A 13,094-nucleotide genomic window follows, 5' to 3' on the forward strand; every position below is an offset into this window, starting at 1 on the left:
TTCCCATAACACTTTTTTATTTATTTATTGATGTTTTGTATGCTTCTCCTCCACATAGGATGGAGGCTGATTCCACTGAATGAATATATATACATACATACATACATACATACATACATACATACATACATAATGTTTAAGGACTTAAACCTGAATTTTCAACATGCAAAAGTAAATAGTTTACCAGACTCCCATGTACTCTTTACCCAACTTCAACAATTATATTAGTATATGGCCAATTTTATTTCTTCCACACCCCTACCAACTATCCCATTCCCCACTGTACTATTTTGAAGCAAATTCCAGACATCACATTATCTTAGTCAAAAATATTTCAGAATATATCTTTAAAACACAAACATTTAAAAATAAGCACAATATTACTAGCACATACAAATTCCTTAATATCGAATTTCCACAATTACCTCATAAATTTTTTTAAAGTTTATTCCAATTTAGATCTAAACAAAGCTCATACATTGACTAGCATAATTAATATGAGGAGCCAGCTATGCAAAAACCTTGAGTGTTCTTGGTTAGAGAACAAAAGCTGTGAGATAAGAATGAGCTTGCTTTGTTCTAATTACTGACAGAAGCCCAGCATGGCTAGGCATATTGAGTGCAGTAGTTGGTGGAAGCGTTGAGATGCAAAAGTGAAAGGGGGAAGACCACTTAAAAGACTACTATAGTGATGCAGACAAAAAATGATCAGAGCCTAGCTAGGATGTTAGGAGTGGATGTGGAGAGAAGGAAGTATATTGATGATTGAGGGGACACTGATGACTCTCAGATTTCTTTTTTGGGTGACTGGGTGGATGGAGATGCCATTTTCAGAGACAATTTGCCAATGATCACACCTTTAAGTGGGAAAAGCCCCCAGGAATCCAACCGTGGTATACTTAGTATACCTGGGTATACTTTTTTCCATTGCTGGTGTTCCACAGGTTCTTTGGAACTAAAGCAGCTGCAGAAATGCCTGATTTATTGCCCTCTAAAGATTAAGATTTATTTCAAAGGGTTCCAGAGAGTAACATCTTTGTCTGTGGTAGATTTTTTTCTCAGCAGAGAGCCATGAGGCTCTTGCTTATCTGGATGCAATGCAGCCCTTCATCTCCCCTGAGCTAGAATCATATAAAGTAGGAAGTAGAGCTACAACAATTTCCATTAAATGTACAGTTAAGCCCTAGTTTCTAATAACAGCATCACCCATTCACTCAGATGCAAAATTAATCATTGATTCTTAGCATTCTCTTATTCCTCCAGTTGTTTGTTTCTAAGGTTCTATTATTTTCTTCTTCAAATAGCTCTTTTATTGGGGATATAGGCATAATAGCCAAGAGCATATATTGTGAAACTACACTGCCTGGATTTGAGTGTACTCATTAGCTGAAAAGTTACATCACCTTTATTTCCCACAGTTTCCTTATCTGGAAATATTAATAGTCTAAACATTTAGAATATTACCTGACATATAATGAGCTCTCAATAAATGTTGGCTATATTCTTTCAATTTTAGTCTCACTGCCGCACACAGATTTTTTTGTCTTAATTTATTATTTTTCTCCTCCAACTTTATAGTTGAAAATTAAAATTGTATATATTTAAGATGCAAAATTGGCTGATTTGATATATACGTACATTGTGAAATATTCACCACAATCAAGATGATTAACATATCTATCACCTCACCAGGTTACATTTTGTGTGTGCGTGTGTGTCTAGTGAGAGCACGTAATATACACCCTCTTAGCAAATTTCAAGTATACAGTATTGTCAACTATAGCCATATTGTTGTACATTAGATTTCCAGGACTTATTTATCTTGCAAAACTGAAATTTGTACCCCTGGACCAACATCTCCCCATACCCCTCTGCCTCAGACCCTGGTAAACACCATTCTATGCTCTGTTTCAATGAGTTTGACATTTTTTAAATTAAAGTACAGTTGATTTACAATATTATATCAGTTTCAGGTGTGCAACATACTTATCCAGTATTTTTATAGATTATGATCTATTTAAAGTTATAAAATATTAGTTGTATTTCCTGTGCTTTACAATATATCCTAATCGCCTACCCCTATCTGCCTCTCCCCCTGGTATGTCCCTCCACCCACTCCTCTTCCTACTAGTAACCACTAGTTTATCCTCTATATCTGTGATTCTCTTTCTGTTTATTCATTTATTTTTTTCAGATTCCACATGCAAGTGAAAGCATACATTTGTCTTTCTCTGTATGACTTATTTCACTAAGCATAATACTGTCCAGGTCCATCCACATTGCTGCAAATGGAAGAATGAAATTTTTCCATTTTTTATGGCAGAGTAATATAGAGTAATATTCCACTGTGTGTGTATATATTCACATCTTTTTTTTTTCTTTTTTAATGTTTTTATTGAGTTATAGTCAGTTTACAATGTTGTGTCAATTTCCAGTGTAGAGCACAATTTTTCAGTTATACATGAACATATATATATATTTATTGTTGCATTCTTTTTCACTGTGAGCTACCACAAGATCATTTATATATTTCCTGTGCTATACAGTATGGTCTTGTTTATCTATTCTACATATGCCTGCGAGTATCTACAAATTTTAAACTCCCAGTCTGTCCCTTCCCACCCCATTCTCCCCTGGCAACCACAAGTTTGTATTCTATGTCATTCTATGTCTAGGAGTCTGTTTCTGTTTTGTATTTATGTTATTTATTTATTTATTTTTTAGATTTCACATATGAGTGATCTCATATGGTATTTTTCTTTCTCTTTCTGGATTACTTCACTTAGAATGACATTCTCCAGGAACATCCATGCTGCTGCAAATGGCGTTATGTTGTCATTTTTGTGGCTGAATAGTATTCCATTGTATAAATATACCACCACTTCTTTATCCAGTCATCTGTTGATGAACATTTAGGCTGTTTCCATGTCTTGGCTATTGTAAATAGTGCTGCTATGAACATTGGGGTGCAGGTGTCTTTTTGAAGTAGGGTTCCTTCTGGATGTATGCCCAGGGGTGGGATTACTTGAAGTATAGTTGATTTACAATATTATATTATTTTCAGGTGTACAACATAGTGATTTGGTATTTTTGTAGATTATACATGATTATACCTTATCACAAGATAATGGCAATAATTTCATGTGCTATACAATACATGCTTGTTGCTTATCTATTTTTTACATAGTAGTTTGAGTCTCTTAATCCCATTCTCCTAATTTGTTCCTCCCCTCTTCCCTCTCTCCTTTGGTAACAAGTTGGTATTCTATATCTGTGAGTCTGTTTCTCTTTTGCATATACATTCATTTTTCTTTCCCTGTTTGCCTTATCTCACTAACATAATGAGGTCCATTCACATTGCTGCAAATGGTAGAATTTCATTCTTTTTTATGGCTGAGTAATATTTCATTGTGCATATATATTTTATCACTTCTTTATCCATTCATCTGTTGATGGACACATAGGTTACTTCCATATTTTGGTTATTTGGCTATAATTCTGCTATGAACATTGGGGTGCATATATCTTTTCAAATTCATGTTTTCATTTTCTTCAGATAAATATATAATTCAGGAGTGGAATTGCTGGATCATAGGATATTTTTAGTTTTCTGAGAACCCTCCATATTGTTTTCCATAATGGCTGCACCAATTTAAATTCTCATGATCAGTGTACTAGGGTTTCTTTTTCTCCATATCTTAGCTAACATTTGTTATTTATAGACATTTTGATATTAGCCATTCTGAAGTCTGTGTGATGATACATCATTATGGTTTTAATTTTCATTTCCCTGGTGTTTAGCAATGTTGAGCACTGTTTCATGTGCCTGTTAGCCATCTGTATGTCTTTGGGAAAATGTCTAAGCAGGTCTTCTGCCCATTATTTCATTAGGTTCTTTGTTTTTTTTGATATGGAGTTATATGAGCTGTTTGTATATTTTGTTAATATATTTTACACCTTATTGAAATACCATTTGCAGATATTTTCTCCCATTCAGTAGGTTGCCTTTTCATTTTGTTTATGGGTTCCTCTGATGTGCAAAAGCTTTTAAATTTAATTAGTTCCCATTTATTTATTTTTGCTTTGTTTCCTTTACCTGAGGAGACAGATTCAAAAAATATTGCTATGAATTATGTCAAAGAGTGTACCCACTATGTTTTCTTTTAGAATTTTATGGTTTCTGATATTAAATTTATGTCTTTAATCCATTTTGAGGTTTTTTTAAATACAGTGTGAGAAAAGGTTTTATTTCATTCTTTTATGTGTAGTTGTCCAATTTTCCCAGCACCAGTTATTGAAGAGACTGTCTTTTCCTCATTGTGTATTTTTTCCTACTTTGTCATAGATTAATTGACCATGTGTGCATGGATTAATTCCTGGGTTCTCCACTGATTTGCCTTTTTTGTGCCAGTACCAATCTGTTTGGATTACTGTAGCTTTGAAGTATAGTCTAAAGCCAGGAAGTAGATACTTCTAGCTTTGTTCTTTTTTTTTTCTGAAGATTGCTTTGGCTATTTGGGGTCTTTTGTGGTTTCACATAAATTTTAATATTACTAGTTCTAGATCTGTGAAAAATGTCATGGGCATTTGGATAAAGACTGTGTTAAATTTGTATATTGCTTTGAGTTATATGGATATTTTAACGATATTAATTCTTCCAATCTAAAAATATGGAATATCTTTACATTTCTTTGTATCATTTTCAAATTCTTTCATCAGTGTTTTGTAGTTTTGGATGTAGGTCTTTCACTTCCTTATTCAAGTTTATTCCTAGATTCTTTTTGATGTGATTGTAAATGGGATGGTTTCCATTATTTATCTTTGTTCTATTTCATTGTTATATAGAAAACCTACACATTTCTGTATATTAATCTTGTATCCTGTAACTTTACTGAAATCATTTATCAGTTCTAATAGTTTTTTGATGGAGACTTTAGGATTTTCTATATATAATATCCTGTCATCTGCAAACAGTGACAGTTTTAATATTTCCCTTCCAATTTGGATGCCTTTTATTTCTTTTTCTTGTTTATTTATTATTCTCTGACAAGAAATTCTAATACTGTATTGAATAAAAGTAGAAATAATGAGCATCCTAGTCTTGTTCTTTGTATTAGAGGATACATTTTTATCTTTTTGTCATTGAGTATGATGTTAACTTTAGATTTGTCACATATGGCTTTTACTATGTTAAGGTACAACTTCTCTATGCTCACTTTTTTGAGAGTTTTTATTATAAATGGATGTTGAATTTTGTCAGATGCTTTTTAAGCACCTATTCAGATGATCATGTGATTTTTATTCTTTCTTTTGTTAATCTATTTTATCACAATGATTTGTGAATGTTGAACCATTCTTACAACCCTGGAATAAGTCCCACTTGATCATGGTGCATTATCCTTTTTATGTATTACTGGATTCAGTTTGCTAATATTTTGTTAAGGATTTTTGCATTTATATTCATCATAGATGTTGGCCTGTAATTTTCTCTTATATTTGTTGAGACTTCTTTTGTGGTCTAGCACATGATCTATCCTGGAGAATGTTTCCTGTACACTTGAAAAAAATGTGTGTTTCGCTGTTTTGGGATCAAATGTCTGTAGATATCTATTACATCCAATTGATCTATTGTGTCATTTAAGACCACTGTTGCCTTACTGACTTCTGTCTGGATGATCTGTCGACTGATATAACTGGGGTGCTAAAGTCTCCTACTAATATTGAATTACTGCCATTTTCTCCCCTTATGTCTGTTAATATTTGCTTTATATTTTAGGTGCTCCCATATTGGGTTTATACATGTTAAGAAGTTAATATCATCTTCTTATATTGATCCCTTTATCATTATATAATGCCATTGCTTCTCTTTTGCTATAGCATTTGCTTTAAAGTCTATTTTGTCTTCTTTGAGTGTTGCTACCTCTGCTTTCATGTTTATTCTGTTTCTATGAAATATCTTTTTTTTACCCCCCATCTTCTGTCTGTGCATATCCTTAAACCTAAAGTGAGTCTCTTTTAAGGAGCATTATAGATGGGTCTTGTTTTTCTGTTCAGTCATCCACCATGTCTTTTTTTAATATCTTATTTTGTTTTATGAATTTATTTTTTAATGGAGGTACTAGGCATTTGAACCCAGGACCTCATGTATGTTAAGCATGTGCCATACCACTGAGCTATACCCACAGCCACCATGTCTTTTGATTGGAGCATTTAGTCCATTGACATCTGAAGTAATTATTGATAGGTATGTACTTATTCCCATTTTATTACTTGTTTTCTGGTTGTTTTTGTAATTCTTTGTTCATTTCTTCTTCTGTTTTTCTTCCCTTGTGATTTGAGGATTTTCTTTAGTAATATGATTGTATTTCTTCTTTTTAACTTTTTTGTGTAACTACTATAGGTTTTTTTATCTGTGGTTACTATGGGGTTCATATATGTTGACCTATAACTGTATCTACTTGTTTTAAACTCATAGTTATTTAAGTCCAAACACATTCTAAAAAAACTAAATTTTTTGCTTCCCTTACCCATATTTTGATTTTTTGATGTCATATTTTACATCTTTATGTTTATCTCCTGTTTATTGTGGCTATTGTTACATTTACAATTTTTTATCTTTTAATCTTTGTAATGGCTTATGTGATTGGTTGATCCTCAATAGTTACTATATATTTGCCTTTCTTGGTGGTGTTTTCCATTTCCTATAGATTCTTACTTTTTTCCACTTAGAGAACTGATGATGTTTCTTTAGGGTAGGTTTAGTACTGATGAACTCTTTTAGTTGAATGATAGTCTTGCTGAATAGAGTATCTTAGGTTTGGGTTTTTCCCATTCAGCACTTTGAATACAGTATGCCACTCCCTTCCTGCAATTAGCTGACAACCTTATGGGGATTCCCTTGTATATGACTTTTTGTTTTTCTCTTGCTTCCCTTATAATTCTCTCTTTTTTAAACATTTTTTATTGATTTATAATCATTTTACAATGTTGTGTCAAATTCCAGTGTAGGGCACAATTTTTCAGTTATACATGAACATATATATATTCATTGTCACCTTTATAATTCTCTCTTCATCTTTAACTTTTGTGATTTTAAATATGACATGTCTTGCTGTTTGGGTTCATCTTGTTTGGAATCCTCTGTGACTTTTGTACTTGGAAATCTATTTCCTTCCTTGGGTTTGAAAAATTTTCAGCTATCATTTCCCCAAATACATTTTCAATGCCTCTCTCTTCTCTTTCTGGGGCCCCTATAATGTGAATGTCAGTATGCTTAATGATTTCTCAGATATCTCTAAAGCTACTTTCATTTTTTTCAAAATTTTGTTTTCTTTTTTATGTTCTGATTGGTGATTTTCATTATTCTACCTTCCAGATTACTTATGTGTTCTTCAGTATCACTTAGTCTATTCATTCCTTCTTATGTGTTTATTTCAGCTATTTAATTCTTCATTTCTGAATGGGTCTTTTAAAATATTTTCTAGTTATTTGTTAAAATTTTCACTGTGTTCATCTCTTCTTTTCCCAAGTTCAGTTAGCATTTCATTACAAATGTTTTCAACTCTTTATCTGATAATTTTTTATCTTTGTTTCAGTAGGAGATTTTTGTAATGTTTTTTTTTCCTTGTTCTTTCATGTGAAACAAATTCCTCTGACTTCTCATTTTGTTTAGTTTTCTGTGTCTCTATGAAATTAGGTGACACAGTTGCCCATCCTGGTCTTGAAGTAGTGTCCTTATGTGGGAACATCCATATGCATCTACATGTGCCCATTGGCTTTGATAGGAGAGCTGGATCTGAAGTAAGCATGGATCCCACCTTCTCCTTATATGTACTAGCATCTACTACCTTGATGGGATGGGATGTAGGGCTGGAGATGGAGGAACTAGAGCCTTCTCCAGGTGTGAACCAGGGCTTTTCCTATGCTCAGCGGCTATCATCACCATATTGAGGGCAGGGCTGATGCCCAGGGTTCTTCAGTAGAACTCCTGAGGTTTAGGTCTCACCTGTTTCCAGTCCCTATGAGTGTGCACTCTTGCTCAGGTAAGGGCACTTCCACCCTAGTGGAGAGTAGTGCCAGAGCAAGAAGTGCTGGTGCAGATGCCTGGTGCAGAGTTGGGTGTGTGCTGATGTGATCCTATCAAGCTAGTCAGGCAGTTTCCAATCCACTGCCTTTACATGCTCACTGCCAATGATTGCCCTCACCCCATTCACATGCAGGATGAGGTCTAAGCCATCTCTGCTTCCTCTAAGTATGCATACACACTCCAAGCAATGGCACTTTTGCCCCAGTGTAAAGCAGCACTGGAACAAGAGGGGCTGGAGCAAGTGCCAGATATGGGTGGAGCATGCCTAGGATAGTCCTGGCATGCCAATCAGAGCTTTAGGTAACTCCCAAGCTGCCACTTTCTCATACACATCAGCAATGGCCACCTTCACCCTGTTCAGGTACAGGGCCATGTCCGACCTAGCTAAGTCCCTCCCTCCCCAAAAGTGTGCACTCTTCTCAGGAACAGCAGCCTTTGCCCTAATGGAGAACTGAGCCAGAGAAAGAGGGGCTGGAACAGGCCCACAGTGCAGGCTGGGGTGTGTACTGGGATGGTCACAGGAAATCAGCCAGAGCCCCAGGCCATTTTCTATCCACCTACTTGCCTTGTTCCTGGGAGTCAGAAAACACATACGCTTGCTCTTCACAAGCAGCCTCTCAGTTTCTTACAGCCTTCCAGTATGTTTCACTGGTTTTAAAACCAGATAAGGGCACTCATCTTCCTAGTGTCAAGCCCCAGGGCTGGGGTACCCAATAGATGCCTCAAACTTCTCACTTGACATAGAAGATCCCAGAGCCCATGATATCCCTTCTTCTTTATGTCTTCCGTTAGGAACCTGAATCCTGACCGGATAACTTCTCCTCTTTTCCTTCTGACTCTGTGGATCTTTCTTTACCACCGTGGTCATAGAAGAGCCTTTCTGACATCCTCCAGTTTGTATTTATAGAGAGTTGCTCCACATGTAGATATAGTTATGATGGGTTTGTAGGGGGAGGTGGGCATAGCGTCTTCTTACTCTGCCATCTTGATCTCCTCTCTGAGTTTGACATTTTTAGATTGCACATACTGCATGCGTTCCAAATACTGCATTAGGTCATGCAGTATTTGTCTTTCTGAATATGACATATTTCAGTTAGCATAATGTCCTCTGGGTTCTTCCATGCTTTTACAAATAGCAGGATTTCCTTGTTTTAAGTCTGAATAATATTTAATTGTATATACTTACCACATGATATTTATACATTCATCCATTGGCAGACACTGGGTTATTTCTGTATCTTGGCTATTGTGAATAAGTCTGTGATAAACATGGGAGTGCAAATATCTCTTTGAGATACTACTTCAATTCCCTTGGCTGTATACCCTGATGTAGGATTGCTGGGTCATGTGGCATTTCTATGTTTAAATTTTGAATAATTTTCATATTGTTTCATACAGTAGTTGTACCAATTTACATTCCCACCAACAGTGTACAAGGATTTCATTTTCTCCACATCTTCTCCAGCACTTGTTATCTTTTGTCTTTCTTATAATAGCCATTGTAACAGGGGTGAAGTGATATCACATTGTGATTTGTACTTAAATTTTCCTGATTATTAGTGAAGTTGGGCTATCTATTGACTTTTTATATACCTGTTGACCATTTGCATGTCTTTTTTGAGAAATATCTATTCAGATTCTTTGTCCATTTTTTAATTAATTGGGTTCTTTTCTTTTTTTCCTCTTTCTTTCTTTCTTTTTCTTTTGCTGTTGAGTTGTAAGAGTTCATTTATTTTGGAAATTAACCCTTATCAGGCATGTGGTTTGCAAATATTTTCTTCCATCCCACAGGCTGCATTTTCACTGTGTTGATTGTTTTTGATGGAATCCCTTTGTCTAGTTTTGCTTTTGTTTCTTGTGCTTTTGGTTGCATATCCAAAAAACCATTGCCTAGAACAATGTCAAGAAGCTTCCCCCACCACGCAGCATATTTTTGGCAAACACAGTGGTGATGGGTCCAGCCCAAAAAGCATTTCCAGCACACACACTGGGTGATGCCACAGAAACATTCAGTGGCTGAGTGCTAAGTCTCTAACAGACCAGACCAGGGCAGGAACTCTCAGGTTTTGTTTCATGCCAAGAGCACCATGGCTCTACCCACTCCACAACTCAACTTGGTGCCAGAACTGGGCTGACAGAGGCAGCCCAGAACCCAGGCAGTAGCACAGCCACCTAACTTTCTGCAGCCATAATTCCCCAACTCCCAGCCCCAGCCTGCTCCACACCACAACCTTGCACTGGATCTGGGACAAGCAAAGTAGAGAGGGGGATGTGATCTTGTGCTGCTTCTAAGCAGAATTTCAGGCACCTACACAGGCAACACATAAGTTCATTGTGACCACATGGACCTCATTTGCTTCAGCAATCACCTCCTTTGGGGCAGGGCACTCACTCAAGGGCAAAGGAACCAGATCAAAACTGACCCTCAGGGCTTCTACTCCAACAACTAGGGGGGCAAGCCCCACCCCCCAAAAGTGTTGTGATAGTCACAGAGCAAAGAGGAAGCCTCACCTCACATCCAGCAAAGGCTTTAGACAATACAATAACCATCACATCTTCTATGAAGGTAATAATGGCCAGCACACTTGAGAAAAGTTGTGGCTGGCATCCATACCAAAACTAGCCCTCACAACAAAAATATTAAACAGACATTCTATACAGGGACACTCCCACATAAAAACACCCTTTCAAGACCACAGTAGAAAACTGTTTCTCCTAAATTCATAAAGACAGAGAAAGTTAAATGAAAGAAAAAAGCAAAAGAAACATTCTTAATGAAAAGAACAAGAGAAATCCCCTGGAAGAACAAATCATGAAACAGACCTTACCAGTCTACTAGACCAAGAGTTCAAAAAGGAGGTAAAAAATCATAAAGCAATTAAGAAAGATTATCAATAGAAATGCAGATTACTATAACAAGGAACTAGAAGCAATAAAAATGAATCAATCAAAACAATGCAATTGCCCAGATAAAACCAATCTGGGAGCAATGAATAACAGACTAAATTGGACAGAAGAATGAATAAGTGATCTGGAAGATGGAATAATGGAAATCACCCAATCAGGACAGCAGACAGACAAATGGAAAAAAATGAAAACAACAAACAAAATCTATGGAATAATATAGAAAATGCCAACTTATGCATGATAGGAGTTCCAGAAAAAGAAGAGAAAAGATGATTGAAATACATGTTTGAAGAAATTATGACTGAAAACTTCCCAAAACTGAAGAAACAGATATACAGATACAGGAAGCACAGAGGGTCTCAAATATTATAAACCCAAACAGAATCACACCAAAACACGTCATAATTAAAATGGCAAAGATGAAAAATGAAAAGAAGATTTTAAAGGCAGCAAGAGAAAAACAGAGCCAGTTACAAGGGAACCCCCATAAGGCTATCAGCTGACTCCTCTGTAGAAACTTTGCAGTCCAGAGGGAGTGGCATGATGTATTTAAAGTCCTGAAAGGGAAAAACCTACAACCTAGGATACTCTACCCAGCAAGATTATCGTTTAGAATAGAAGGAGATATAAAGAGTTTCTCAGACAAGCAGACTGAAAGAATTTAGCAATACTAAACCTACCCTAAAAGAAATATTGAAGAGTCTTCTCTAAATAGAAAATAAACAAGAATATATAGGAAAGGGACAATCACAATAGTGAAGGCAAATATATCAGAGGGCTGAAGATCATTTAAATAAGCCAGTACATAGGTTAAAAACAATTAAAAGATTTGAAAATATAGATCCTTTAGAATGTCTTTGAACTTGTATGACTACCTGTTCAAAGCAAGTATATCTAGTTATTGGCAACATACTTGAACTCCATTGTAACCACAAATCAAAAACATATAATAGGTTCACAACAGACAAAAATAAAGGAACTCAACAATCCTACAAAAAACGATCAAATCACAAAAGGAAAAGCACAAAGTAGAAGAAATGAACAAAGAACTACTAAAACCACTGCAAAACCAGGTTTAAAATGGTGATAAGTATATACCTATCAATAAGTACTTTAAATGTCAATGGACTAGATGCTCCAGTCAAAAGACATAGAGTGGCAGGTTGGATAAGCAAACAAAAGGCTGCTATATGCTGCCTACAAGAGACTCACTTCAGGGTGAAAGAAGAACACAGACTGAAAGTAAGGGAATGGGGAAAGATACTTCTTGCAAATGAAAACAAGAAATTAGGGGTAGCAATACTCAGATAAAATAGACTTTAAAACAAAGGCCATAAAGAAAGAAGAAGGACATCATATAATCATAAAGAGTTTAGCACAAGTAGAGGATATTACACTCATTAACATATATGTACTCAGCATAAGAGCACCTAAATATATAAAATAAATACTAACACACATAAAATGAAATGGACAATAATACAACAATAGTAGGGGACTTTAACACCTCACTAATATCAATAGACCAATAATCCAGACAGAAAATCAATAAAGCAACAGAGGCCCTAAATGACACAATAGACCCAGTTGTATTTAATTGATATCTATAAGACATTATGTTTAAAACAAACAAACCCAGAATGCACGTTGTTTTCAAGTGCACATGGAATGATCACTAGGGTAGACCATAGTAGGTCACAAAACAAGCCTCAACAAATTCAAGAGGATAGAAATTATTTCAAGTATCTTTCCAGCCACAGTGGTATGAAATTAGAAATCAACCACAAAAAAAGAAAAATGAGAAAAGAATAAACACATGGATACTAAACAAATGCTGCTAAAAAAATAATAAATCAATGATGAAATCAAAGAAGAAATCACAATATACCTCAAAAAATGAAAATTAAGACACAATCTTATAAAGCCTATGAGATACTGCAGTTCGCAGGCCTTCCTCAAGAAAGAAGAATCATCTCAAATAAACAAACTAACCTACCACTCAAAAGAATTATAAAAACAACAAAAATCAAATTCAGCAGAAAGAAGGAAATAATAAAAATCATAAAGGAAATAAATAAAATAGAAGTTTAAAAAATAGATC

General features: G+C 35.3%; 1 protein-coding gene across 2 annotated transcripts in view; it reads left to right on the forward strand.

Annotated features, from left to right (window-relative positions):
- KLF8 (KLF transcription factor 8) overlaps positions 1-13,094 on the forward strand; it is a 60,705-nt gene that overhangs the window by 33,661 nt on the left and 13,950 nt on the right. The gene's annotated exons all lie outside the window — the stretch shown is intronic.

This window comes from Vicugna pacos, chromosome X, assembly GCF_048564905.1.
Source record: "Vicugna pacos chromosome X, VicPac4, whole genome shotgun sequence".
Classification (NCBI taxonomy): Eukaryota; Metazoa; Chordata; class Mammalia; order Artiodactyla; family Camelidae; genus Vicugna; species Vicugna pacos.